The 14,119-nt window shown below is 36.3% G+C and overlaps 1 long non-coding RNA gene across 1 annotated transcript; it reads left to right on the forward strand.

Moving 5' to 3' along the window:
• Positions 1-10,599: 10,599 nt before the first annotated feature.
• On the forward strand, positions 10,600-11,302 carry LOC149707917 (uncharacterized). The gene is made up of 2 exons (XR_016380692.1): positions 10,600-11,063; positions 11,132-11,302. It is a non-coding gene; the product is annotated as an uncharacterized LOC149707917 (long non-coding RNA).
• Positions 11,303-14,119: the final 2,817 nt, after the last annotated feature.

Genomic DNA, 14,119 nt, shown 5'->3' on the forward strand with positions numbered 1-14,119 from the left:
TTACTAAACCGAATTACATACGCGAGTTCCCTCATCATTTACTCTTCTAAAGTCAAATATTTGCCAAGGCAATGCGCTTGGGGTTAATTGCCGGGATTTAGTACCAAACAGTTATAGAACTCTCCCCACGGTACGATGCGGTGCCCATCTGAAGTTTGATGAGCGGGAGAGCTAACAGAAAGGGCTTTCTCGCATGGGAAGAATAATGTTACATAACTAAAGTATAAATAGGATACAGAGTGTCATTGTTCTCCTATTATCCCTTTCTGATAACAATAATTAACACGTGAGTTTTCAAAATGGTGTATAAAATTAGCTAATTTCGTTTACGGAATTTATATTTGGTCTAAAGGAATGTAAATTTCACTTACTAGTAACTGAATCGAAATGCGCGTGTAACAAAGTGTATTTATAAGTTAGATGTTTAAAAGTTTCGGGTTTCATTTATAAAAATAACCTATAGCTTTATTTCGTGTCCATAACACCCTTTGGGCTTTATTTCAATGGACCACGATTTCAATGGGTAGATAGGTGGTGGCTAGCCCCTATGCCACAACTAACATATATTTACAATTACTATTAACCTCAGCAACTTTTGATGGTAAGGAGAAACTGGGTTAGACCGCGGATGAAAACTCCTTTGTCAAATGGGGAGTGAACTTGCAAACTCTACGCCGAAGATTTTTTACCCAAGTGCTTCACCCGGTGCCACAGTCCGGGATCGAACCCGGCCCCCCTTACTGCGATGCGAAAGTGCTAACCACTTCACCACCCCACCTTCGCATATAGGGAGGGGGTCATATTGCGCTAATACAGTTCAGACTAGGGATGAACCGATACCATATCGGTATCGGTTGGAGTATCGGGTTTTGGATCATAGTGAGTAAATATCGGTATCGGGTTAAGCCTGGTATCGGCCATCTCTAGTTCAGACCAACACCCTCCCTTGTGAAAAACCCCCCAAAACAGCCAACGGATGACGTCATTATACTAAATTATACAGATGGTAAATAAATGTTTGAAATACATGCTTTGTTGTGTGCAAGAGACAACGAGTGACAAGGTACAAAAAGAATACTGAAGTACATGCCTGAACGCAACAGTCCAACGATTATTCTTAGAACTTGGGCCTCAAATTACAACCTCTAATCTTTTTGATAAACACCTCAATTAACCTAAATATACGATGTGACTACCATTGTGGTGGAGGCACTCTTCAAGGCATCGAGGAAAAAAAGGCGGTTGTGAAGAGTGCTCGTCTTTACGTAGCAGCTAAGATCAAATTACAGTAGTTAGTCTCGTGTCTTAGCAAAATACCAGCTTATTAAAACCAGGGCAAATTGAACATGATGTTTACGAGGATTACCCAAGCCAGCAAGACCTTTCTGTGAACTATTTGAAGCCGATACATTATTTTTTAGAAAGGTAATGATCTCTGACAAGGCTAAAATTCACAGGGACGGTACCTTAAAGCAGCATAACGTACATTACTGGATCCAACAAAATTCTCACTGGTTACGACATCACTACCATCAATTGCAATGGAAGGTAAAATTTTGGGTGGTCATTCTTGGAAACCGAATTATCGGTTGACCCTTCTTTGTGAGAAAATTACTGAAGAATTCCTACGTCATGAGTTTAGTGCTTGTAAATGTATAGCAAGACAAAGACAGCCGTCTTGAAGAGTGTAGTGCCTCCACCCCAATTTTAGTTACATCGAACATTTACGTTTCGGGTTTTACCAATAAGATTAGGAGTTGTAATTTTAGGCCCAAGTTCTAAGACTAATCGTAGGACTGTGCTTTGAAACATTTTGATGCATTCAGACATACTGTCCAAAACTCCTTTTGTACCCTGTCACTTGCATAAAATAAAGCATGAACTCCAAAACATTTATTTATAACCTGTATAATTGCGTTAAAGACGTCATCCGATGGCAGTATTGGGGGTTGTCGACAAAGGAGGGTGTTGTAACTTGTTCTGATCTTTTCTACACTTTATATTTAAGTAACTTAATACCATATGTTTATAAGACATGTTCCATAAGTTTATCACTTGTCATGAAGCGAAGTTGGTGATATGTTATAGATTCTGGTAAAGCGACGTCTGGTGAGGCGCGGTCAAAGGCTAAGTACAGACTAAATAGGAAGGTGGACTGCAAAACTGCGTGTGGTCAATTGCGGCTTCGTTCTCGAACTAGCTCTCAGTAACCCTCTAGCATTACGAAGAATAGGTAGTGTCATACTTATAAGAGATATCTTATAAACTTATGTTAATATCTGGCATATCTTTTATTTTAAAAAGTGAGAGGGATCTAATTGAATAAATTTTCTTCGGGATAATACTGTTTAGGTCAACTTTGATTTTTACTTATTCAAATCATTTCGAGATATCATACTAGTTATTATTATTATTCTAGCTATATCTAATATCTGTTGCAAATGAATACTTACAAGAGCCATCTGTTCGATGCAGTTGGTGAAAAAAGGAAAAATAATTAGGCAGTTCACACGTGACAACGACTACGTTAAAAATTCGAGTGTTTAGTTTGAGATTTAATTTCGTCGCGGGTAGTGTCGAGATAGCATAACCTCATTGGCGTCTTTTCTTAGGCCATAGCTCACTCGATCATGCCTAACTGACGGCCTGACGCGTGAGTCTTGGTTAAACAAGTTGGGAAAACAAAATATTACCTCTCCGTGTCGAGAAGATTGTATAAACTTAAGTATCCAATGAAAACGTCGACCTTTTCGCCCTCATCCTTTCCCGCGCTTTGCGCTTCCGCATTTAAACCTTACTCTCAACATTATCTTCCTCCATTTTACATACAAAAATCAAATACTCACAAAAAGAAGCGGCAAAAACCTGCTGGCTCTTTACAACCACTTAATTTGACTTATCCAATTTCCAACAACAAAAATATAACGGTAGTTTAATTGACAACCTACTAGCATCGAAATTCTCATTAAGAATGGCTCCCGCGGATAAAAAAGGGCAATTTTCAACTAGGTGGGCGTTATCTCATTAGATTTGAGAAATATCTTTTGTCTTTTTTACCAATGCCTAACCGTTTGGATTTTTTTAAAGCAATCTTAGCACCAAAAAATATTTTTTGATACAAAATAAATGTTTTATATTCTTATTAAGAATAAAACAAGAGGATAAAAATGGTCTGTCCTCTCGTAATTTTTTAAGCTTTTATCATGATTACTCTATACAACAGTAACAAGGAGTATAAACCCATTAGTGGAAGCAGTATTTTTTTCCGAAACAATCTCGCTTATGTTTATCCTCTCTAGACTTCGCTAAAAACGTAATACTCCTACGTAAAATACTAATAGACAGGCAAGGATTCATACCATTAAAGAAGGAGCGCAATATTATCCATATTTTCATTTCATATACAAAGAAAAGAAATTATTATGTTTCTAAGAGGAGCTTCCCATTTTTGTTGTTGTTTTGAAAAATATATCGCAATGCACGGGCCTTGATAGATATAGGAGGCAATGAATGAAATATATCACAATGCACGCGCCTTGATAGATATAGGAGGCAATGAAGGAAATATATCGCATGCACGGGCCTTGGTAGATATAGGAGGCAATGATAATCTCTCTCTTTGCACGAGAGGTTTATCTTTAATATTTAAATAAATATAATTATTTTTAATTATTTTAATCTTCAATAATTAACATTAATAATAGTTAAATCGTTTAAAATAAAGTTATACCTATTATCATCTCAAACTTTGCTAATATTGACGTTTAAAAGGAAGGGTACCCCTCTTGCCCGCTTTCTTCAAATTTTGGGGTATATATACGATTCGTTTCCATTATAATAGTAAGGAAAAAGCGCAATTGCGAAAACCTTTGGTGGCGATCCCACCTTAGGGAGGCTAGACGTTTCTCGTAACCCTAGCTGATCGCCGCGTATATCCTAAAACCAAACGATGATAATGGAGTAGAAGCCAATGATACAGATTGGTGTCTATGTGGAATAGACGGAAGACCAGTGGATGGTGGTGTTAGAAGCCAGTGTAAGTGCAGACTGGTGTCAATGTGGGATTGACAATGAACAGAAGATGGTGGTGATTGGAAGCCAGTATGTACAGACTGGTGTCCAAGTCGAATGGACGAAGACCACAAGATGGTGGTGATTAGAAGCCAGTAAGAACTGGTGTCAATGTGGGATTGACAAAGAACAGAAGATGGTGGTGATTGGAAGCCAGTATGTACAGACTGGTGTCCAAGTCGAATGGACGAAGACCAGAAGATGGTGGTGATTAGAAGCCAGTAAGAACAGACTGGTGTCCGTGTGGGATGGACAAAGACCAGAAGATGGTGGTGTGAGAACTCAAGTAGAGGAGCCATTTCCGTGACTGTGAAGGCAGTTCGGAAATGGCGAACACGTTTGCTCCGATACGCAAACTGCGAACGCGGTCACGTGGGTGTAACAACGGACAGACAGACAGACAGACACACAGACACGGCCGTTACAGAACCTCTCCTGGACTACGTCACACGGAGAGGTAAAAATCACTAAATAGTTTATACTGATTTTTAGCTATATCGAAGTATACGATGAGGGTCTTAGTTTGACCCGAGCCGTAGTAGTAGTAGTTGTGGCCGGAGTTTTCGCTTCCGTTATCGTTAGTCTTTAGCTTAAAAGGAACTCGATGGTACATCAATCCACCCATATTTGGAACTGAGCTCGGTAAGAGATTTTATTTTAATTAAAATTTAGTTCATCTCTAAAGAGTGGGGGATGGGGGCGAAGCCCTCTTTATTTGTGATGTCGGATACTTCTGAACATGTATCTTTGGGGTCGGATACTTCTGAACTTGTATCTTTGGGGTCGGATACTTCTGAACTTGTATCTTTGGGGTCGGATACTTCTGAAAGAGGGGCTATTCACTCAAATTTTCTGTACGCCTGTAAAGATCGGTACGATGTGGCTACTATTACGAGCCCACGTCTATTACGTCTATTACGTCTTGTTTAATTTCCAGTCTGGGAAATACGGATATTTTTTTAACTAGTTCTTGGTGCCCGAAATAATAAACTGGTCTCCTGACTGGTCCCCGCCTTTGTTCTCCCATAGATTTTCAATTAATAAACTGGTCCCAAGAACCAGTAACCCCCACTTTTTGAGTTTAAAAACTAATTAATAAACTGGTTTTGGACCAGAGAAAGTGTGCTTTTTCCCAGACTTCTATATACGCGATTCGTTTTAAGTCGTCTGATCTCATGTTTGAACGGGGAAATGAAAGTACCAATGCCAGGGATAAATGAGGCAAGATGGAGTGGAATTTATGATCGCCGACCTATGGCACTGACACTCTCAGTTTAACGTAGTCTGAATGGGGCTTAAGTCTTCAAAAAGCTTATGGTCTATAAAAATTGGTTGTGTCAATTTTAAAAATAATGTAAACTTCGCTTACTTTCATTTCCTGAATTGGTGAGAAATTTATATTATTTATTAAAGTTTCAGTTTTTATTTAAAATAATTTGCAAATAGGATTCGTATTACCAAGAAGAGATTTATATAAGAAGACCTAAGATACGGGATATTACGCTTCTACTCTTACGCCGGTGTTAGTGGACAAGTAAGCCCCACCCACTTCATGCCCGTCATTGCTCTGCGCTTTCCTATTGGATGCCGTGGGGATAGGTCATACAGACGTATTCCGACTAGAGAAAAAGTAAACCTCTAGCAAAGAAAACAGAAAATAGAGGCTGCCCGCCTGCCCGCGGAACTTCTGAAACGGTACGACGGATGTTTTTAATTGCCATGAACAAGTTAGTTAAAGGTTTTGAACCTATCTTGATAGATTTTGAATATGTGTAATTACTTCTAAATCGAATCAAATGTACTATACTTATGATTTCGAGAGTTTCAAAAAACCAAACCAAGGTCCAAGGCTTAACGAAAAGGTAAAATAGATGGTGGAAAACATAGAGTATGATAAAGTATGAAGTCCCGCCTCCGTTTCCACCCTCCCCCCCCCAGCCATGAAGGGGGGATTGTCGACTATCACGCCCGCACCGGACGTTATTTTAGGCCTTCTTATATACATTCCTTCTTGGTATTACGCTAATACTTTTAAAAGAAAAGATCCGGTAACATAACATTATACCTTAAAGAACGGCCTATTTTTAATCTAAAAAGGAAAAATATAAAAAAAAAATAAATAAACGATCTCTTGTGACAAAATAATTAGCATTTAATTTGTCTGAAAAACGAGCAGTACTGCGCCGCCATTGGTTTAGTGGCGTCTGCTTGCTCGAACCTCTCACCAATACCCAACCTTTACCTCTCTTAGCCTGTGAGAATTCAACCATTCTCGTAGGGATATTAGGTTTTGGCTAGCAGACGACACTAAACCAATGGCGGCGCAGTACTCCTTGTTTTTAAGACTAAATATATGCTAATAATTTTGTAATAAGAGACATTTATTTTAAAACTTTTCCTTTTTAATGTAGAAAAAGGCCGTCCTTTTAAGGTATAACGTTACGATACCTGAAACCTTTAATTTAAGTAACCGATTAACTATAAGTATGGTGGTTAAAGAAACATGTGTGAAAATGCCTAGACGGAATGTTTAAAGGAAAAGTTCAGGATACCTAACATTAGACCTTAAATTAACGGCCTCGTTTAGAAGATATCGAAATGATTGATAAAAAAAATTATAATTTCCCTAATTACGATTAAAATCCAATTAATTGACCCAAAAATTGAAGAGAGCAGCCGCGCCATTTTTTAAAGTCACGTGATAAACTCGCACACACGCCGTTATTGGCCAAATGGCTAGCGAATAGGAAAGTTAGATTTCTCTACTGCAGACGACGATATTTATTGATATATTCAAGGTTGACTTTCAGCATAGCCCACTAGATCACGCACATCACGACGCAAGCTGCTCGCGCTATAGAAGCCCGTTCAATCGGCCAAAAAGTGCAACTTTTGGATTCTTGGCGATAAATTCGAAGTTAGCGAAAATTAACATTAAGTTCTATGGGATGAGGAAGGTTTTTTAGCCAGATCCTCTGTCCTATTGATCGAAATGACCTGAAATTTCAATGAGACGTGTGTTTTGACGTGTTTTATTAATCTTAAAAGGATTCAAGCTTCTAGAGTGGATAGCTTTTTTAAAAAAAAATTATTTTCATAGACAATATGATGGGTTCAGTGCTAAGACTGAATATATCGTCAGATCTACTGGCCCAAATGTCCTGAAATCTTAATGAAAGGTGTGTTACAATCGTTTCTATTATATTAAAAAGGATTCAAGCTTTAATAGTGGATAATTATTTTAATAAAAATTTAGTTCCAATGTCATAATTTTAAACTAAGTACTTAATGCACTATATCTTTGGATCTAATGGCCCAAATGTCCCGAAAATTTAATTAGAGGTATGTTACAATCGATTATATTTAAAAAAAAAATTAATAACCCATGTCATGATTGTAAGTTACGTTCTTACAACCTTTTTCCGCGATAAAAAAACCAGCCCCATTCTACTTGTCCAAAACTTGCCTTTTGGGATTAATAGATTATAAATCATAGACCTCTTGAACCAATTTTCTATGATTTGTAAACATGCAGAGGGGCAGATGTCTCGAAAACCCTTGGCGATTTTTAATTGTTATCCTTACTTGTTGGGCGGGGCATTAAAAAGATTAATCGATTAAAATATTAAGTATATCGTCAAAATAAGAAAAGTTGACAAATGCTAAAACAATGCTTCAAAACTAAGATCAAGCACCACTCAAGAAGCTTCAGAATGTCTTTGAACAAGCATAGGATCGCTGCGAGGAAGCTTTTTCTTCTTGGACCTCTTTGACAATTAATTATAATTTAAAACTATCTCTCCACTAAATCTTTGTTTTTTGCCAACTGCAACTGGCATTATGATACTATTCACCAACTTTTCAGTTCGTTTCTTAATCATGATTTTTCTATGCTTAATTTTTGGTTTTTGTAAAATATGTGATATTTGCAATAAATGCATTTTTGAACTAAAATTGCGTTTAAATAATAAAGTGCTTTTGGCAGAAAAACAGGGGTTCTTCTGAACTTCCCCAAAATAGATGTGTTTTAGGCTTTAGGGCCTATAATTTTGTTTAATTCTAAGATTTTTAGAGTAATGTTTAAGCAAAACGTTTAATCTTGGAAAGAGAGTGAAAGTTAAATTATTTTAACACACCTCTCATTAAATTTTCAGGACATTTGGGCCAGTAGATCCAAAGATATAGTGCATTAAGTTCTTAATTTACAATTATGACATTGGAAATTAATTTTTATTGAAATAATTATCCACTCTAAAAGCTTGAATCCTTTTTAATATAATAGAAACGATTGTAATACACCTCTCATTAAGATTTCAGGACATTTGGACCAGTAGATCTGACGATATATTCAGTCTTAGCACTGAACCCATCATATTGTCTATGAAAATAATTTTTTTTTAAAAAAAGCTATCCACTCTAGAAGCTTGAATCCTTTTAAGATTAATAAAACACGTCAAAACACACGTCTCATTGAAATTTCAGGTCATTTCGATCAATAGGACAGAGGATCTGGCTAAAAAACCTTCCTCATCCCATAGAACTTAATGTTAATTTTCGCTAACTTCGAATTTATCGCCAAGAATCCAAAAGTTGCACTTTTTGGCCGATTGAACGGGCTTCTATAGCGCGAGCAGCTTGCGTCGTGATGTGCGTGATCTAGTGGGCTATGCTGAAAGTCAACCTTGAATATATCAATAAATATCGTCGTCTGCAGTAGAGAAATCTAACTTTCCTATTCGCTAGCCATTTGGCCAATAACGGCGTGTGTGCGAGTTTATCACGTGACTTTAAAAAATGGCGCGGCTGCTCTCTTCAATTTTTGGGTCAATTAATTGGATTTTAATCGTAATTAGGGAAATTATAATTTTTTTTATCAATCATTTCGATATCTTCTAAACGAGGCCGTTAATTTAAGGTCTAATGTTAGGTATCCTGAACTTTTCCTTTAAATATCAAGTTAAATATAACAATTATTAAACGCTCATACTTGTAGTTAATAGTACAATTCGAGCTATATTTTACATCTGTTACATGAAAGCACTTACTAGTCAAGGCCGGATTAAGGGGGGGGCAGAGGGGGCACCTGCCCCCGGGCGCCAGCAAAATAGGGGCGCCCAAGATGTCTGGTGATACCCAAATCTGAGCGATTGTTTTATTAAATTTTCGAAAAACTCAAAAACATGACGTTAGTTTTGAATGATTACGGGACTGTTTTTACTTTTGCACGCCAGATGGCGTTCAAAAGGTATATTTTTATAAACGGAAGACTTAAAGCCCGTCGAGCACGCTCGGGTGTCAATTGAAATATACGGGCCCACGAGAGGGAAACGATGAAAAATTCCCCAGTGGAATACCGGCGGTGGTTTGCTGACGTCATGGTGTAACCAAGAATCTGATACGCATGCGCGAGCTTTATAAAAAAATACCACTAGAATATGGAATTGTTTATCTACGCTCGTGGTATGGTGGTTAGAGCCGTTGCCTTTTGCGCGGCAGAACCATGGGTCGCAGTTCGAATCCACTCGAGGAAATATTTTTTTTTTAAGTTTTATTTTAATTAAGGATATTTTGAGACCAAATTCATCTTAAAATAACGAGGAAAAAGTTTTAAAGTTTTAACAAAAGTAAATTTATTATTAATACAGGCCTAAGCGCGCTATCTCAGGGAAGGCAGTCAAGGTGTATTTGGTCACCACGCATAGTGGCTTGGATAACTGGGCTCGTGGTATGGTGGTTAGAGCAGTTGCCTTTTGCGCGGCAGAACCATGGGTCGCAGTTCGATTCCACACGACGAAATTTTTTCTTTTTTTTTTTAAGTTTTATTTTAATTAAGGATGTTTTGAGACGAAATTCGTCTTAAATTAACGACGAAAAAGTTTTAAAGTTTTAACAAAAGCAAATTTATTATTAGTACAGGCCTAAGCGCGCTATCTCAGGGAAGGCAGTCAAGGTGTATTTGGGCACCACGCATAGATGTCGCTTTTCAAAACCTCAAATCTCAAAAATCCCCGCGAATTTTTAAAACCAGCAAAACTTTGAGATTGAGGAATTTTAAAAATATAAATAAAATATTGCCACATTTTAAAAATTGGAATAAAATGGAGTCATATTTTAAAAATAGGAATAAAATAGAGTCATATTTAAAAAAAGAAATAAAATAGAGTCATATTTAAAAACAAGGAATAAAATAGAGTCATATTTAAAAACAAGGAATAAAATAGAGTCATATTTAAAAAAAGGAATAAAATAGAGTCATATTTAAAAAAAGGAATAAAATAGAGTCATATTTAAAAAAAGGAATAAAATAGAGTCATATTTTAAAAAAGGAATAAAATAGAGTCATATTTAAAAAAAGGAATAAAATAGAGTCATATTTAAAAAAAGGAATAAAATAGAGTCATATTTAAAAAAAGGAATAAAATAGAGTCATATTTTAAAAATAGGAATAAAATCGAGTCATATTTTAAAAATAGGAATAAAATAGAGTCATATTTTAAAAATAGGAATAAAATAGATTCCCATTTTAAAGGGATAGAATCGGCTTTATCTGAGTTGGTCACACTAACATTGGTTTTCTATAAATTAACCACCCCTAAAAACATGGGGGTCAGTAGAAATCGCGAGAAACATTTATTAATTAAAATAAACGTGAATAAAAATTGAAATTTTGAACGCCAGATTTAAAATCGGCCACCATTTTCAACCCATTACCTACGTAGGTAAAGTTCGGCCTCTGATTGGTTGGTAGTAGTTGGAATGAAAACTGTCGTTTAAGGAGTAAAAAGTAGTAGGAACGAGAATCTAGGTCAGCTTGCCTGGTGAATCGTCGTCTGCTTATATGCTTAAGAATGTCAGACGAGAAAGTATTTCTGATCATTCCGGTCCTGAATCTGAGGATGAAAGTTCGAACTCTGATTCTTTGGATTCAGAAAATTCGGAACAATTTATAATAAACGAATCTGAGGGTAGTTCTTCTGAAGTAGAAGAATTTGGTGTTCAGCCATACCAATTCCCGTCAATCTGTATCATACTGCGCTCACAGAATGAATCCCCCTACCAGTAGGAAAAACACTACGGAGAAATTGGTAGAGACGAACTAGTAACGTTTTTCGGTGGTTCGGCTCTGTGTCACCAGGTGCCCTCATGATCGCAAAACAAGAGCATTTTGGATCTTTTAATCGTAATTTAAAAATCATTAATTAAACTAAAATATAAAAACATATATATTTTCAGAATCCTTATTTGTCTATCTATCGAAATAAATTAACCTTATAGGGATTTATTGCAATGAAATTAAAAGAAAGTATCCCTTAAAAAATTAAAATTGTTCACATTTTAAAAATAGGAATATTATTGTTTTAATGTGGCACTATATTAATACTAGTTTTAAAATGTTTTAAAATAATCTGAATCAGTTTTGCTTGACTTACGTAATAAAAATTAATGTTCTGTTTTAACATTCCTGTTTTTAAAATGAGATAAAAAAAAAACTTAGGCATTCGGCGAATTAAAAGGTACCGAAAAAATTCTCGGGGGAGCGCGCTCAGGCTGGGCGCGTGGTATAGGTGGTATATCGGTTATAAATATTGAGTTTTGCTCGGCAGAACCATGGGTCGCAAGTTCGATTCCACACGAGAAAATAATTTTTTTTTTCACGTTTTATTTTAATTAAAGATGTTTCGGGACGAAATTCATCTTAAGATAATAAGGAAAAAGTTTGAAAATTATAACTTAAGTAAATTATTTGAATGATTGCGCTGTTAAAGAATTCGCAACGAGGGCATACTCACTCACTTCTATTACTGTGTTGCACTATTAGAATAATAATAGAAGTAAATAAATTAACGTTAGAATTACGGGTAATCGTTTTAGCATAGTTACGGCTATTCACGTAAATTTTCTATACGCCTTTTAAGTTCGGTACGCTGTGGCTAATATTATGAGTCCATCCCTGGGCCATTTTTTGATAGTAATAATAGCAATTCGACAGTTGCCGTGCAAAAGTATTCTGTGCCCAGCCGGGCACATCTTGTTCGTTTTTAAATAGGTATATTAGCTATCGAGACCAATTTATTACACCAAATTAGTTGGGAGGAGATGATAAATAGATTTTCCGAGTCTAAATCTAGAAAAGCCTATTCAAAGACATAGGCAGGGCTGATACTAAGTCACTTTTTTCAAATTCGGTTACTAAAAGTCACTTTTCCAAAAATTAGTTACTATTTGTCACTTTTTTTGGATTTTTGAGTCTTTCGGTGTTATTTATCTTCTCGACCACAAGGTTAAACGTAATATATTTGACTGTATGACGGTTTAAACGCAAAAACAGCGAGATTACAGTTGATCAAACCAAAAAAATTGTGGAGCTCGCTTCGCTCGCTCATCAAATATTTAACTTAATATTTATAATCAATACAATTCAAATGAATGTTCTAGTTTTGATTTAAAACGACATCAATGACTTTGCATTCTGAGCTGTGCTCCAAATTCAATTTCGCCGTAGAAATTTTATGATTGGACCTTTCCTTTGACTGGAAATATCTAAGCCCATAGATTGGGCTTAATTACGGCACCGACCTTTAAAATATCTTTAACTACAGAAAATAATTATTAAAATCGATCATGTCTGAAAACATTTCATTTAAAGTGCCCTTATTTTATAGCTTAATTTGCCCTTATTTAGTCACTTTTTGCTTACTATTTTTAAATTTATTAGTCACTTATTCAACTAAAATTGAGCGTATGAGTGAGTATCAGCCATGCATAGGGATACTTTTCACTTAACAAAATTACAATAGGGAGCTAACAGCTGGCTAGGGGGAAGAGATAGTCTGACGTCACGCAGCCGCCCTCTGGTTGGCATTTTTGCGCGTAGAATACTGTTTCCAACCGTTGGGGGGGATGAAACTCCAGTAAGAGATAGAAGGGTGTGACGTTTCAGGGTCAGAACTGTTAGCTCCCTATATTTCTAATAAAAACAAAATTGTTAAAATTTCTAGCTGGTTTTTATAAATTATGGGGCCAAGGGAGGGGGCGCCCATCGAGCCACTGCCCCCGGGCGAAAATCTTCTTAATCCGGCCCTGTTACTAGTGTTGCCTGTTTTGTGTAGTTAGTTTGAAAAGGGGATAAAATTATGCGTTTAGACAAAGAATGGATAAAATACATAAATTTCAGACTAGTAGGATTATTACCATTTTAACCAGGAGGCAAGGCTACTTGTCCCTGCACTTTGACCGCCAAGTAGCGTGGCCTCCTGGTGTAAATAGAATCAATCCTCCAAACATGAATATTAAGTATATACTAATCATAGTTTTTTCGTGACCAAATAAATAAAATAATGTCGGTTATTTTTAGGGAAAGTAGAATTTTACACTCCCTTTAATTATCAAAACGATAATAAGCGTAGAGGAGTAGACACTTCAGCCTTTACCAATGCATAAATTAATATCTCGCCAAATTTTTACTATTCATTTGCGGTTTTTTCCCTTTGGTTGGTTGCCTTCTATACAAGACATATTATTATTCGTTGAAAATTGACGTATGTTTTATATTTAGACAAAGGTAAACACGTGTTTACCAAGAAAAACAATGCCGGAAGTAGCTCCATAAAATTTAACGAGAACTGAATAGAGCTATCTCATTTGTGACGTCAGTGCTTAAGTATTACCAAAAGCGGACTATGCTTCACAAAAAGTTACAAGTCCAACTTTTCCATAGCTTTGGTCATCAATTTTATGACATTCCCGAAATAAAAACTAAGCAGACGAAAGTATACTTCAACCAATCATTAGCCCCTAACCGTAGATAACCTCTTTAATGCCAGACCAGTCGGTGACGGCTCCAGTACTATTTTCTTTCATCGGACCTCGACTCGACCTCGCCGTCGACCTAACAGGGAAGCTCGGAAGGCAAATTTGCGGTATCGTTTGGTAGTCGTTATATAATATTCAACGTTTTAAAGCTCAAATTTCGAGTCGTTTAATAAGTCTTCAACTAAATATTATGCGAGTTTTTTAATTTCAACAAGAAATAGCTCTGCGAATAATA

Source organism: Phalangium opilio, unplaced genomic scaffold (genome assembly GCF_054372755.1).
Source record: "Phalangium opilio isolate 3A_F unplaced genomic scaffold, DU_Popi_V2 ptg000013l_1, whole genome shotgun sequence".
Taxonomy (NCBI): domain Eukaryota; kingdom Metazoa; phylum Arthropoda; class Arachnida; order Opiliones; family Phalangiidae; genus Phalangium; species Phalangium opilio.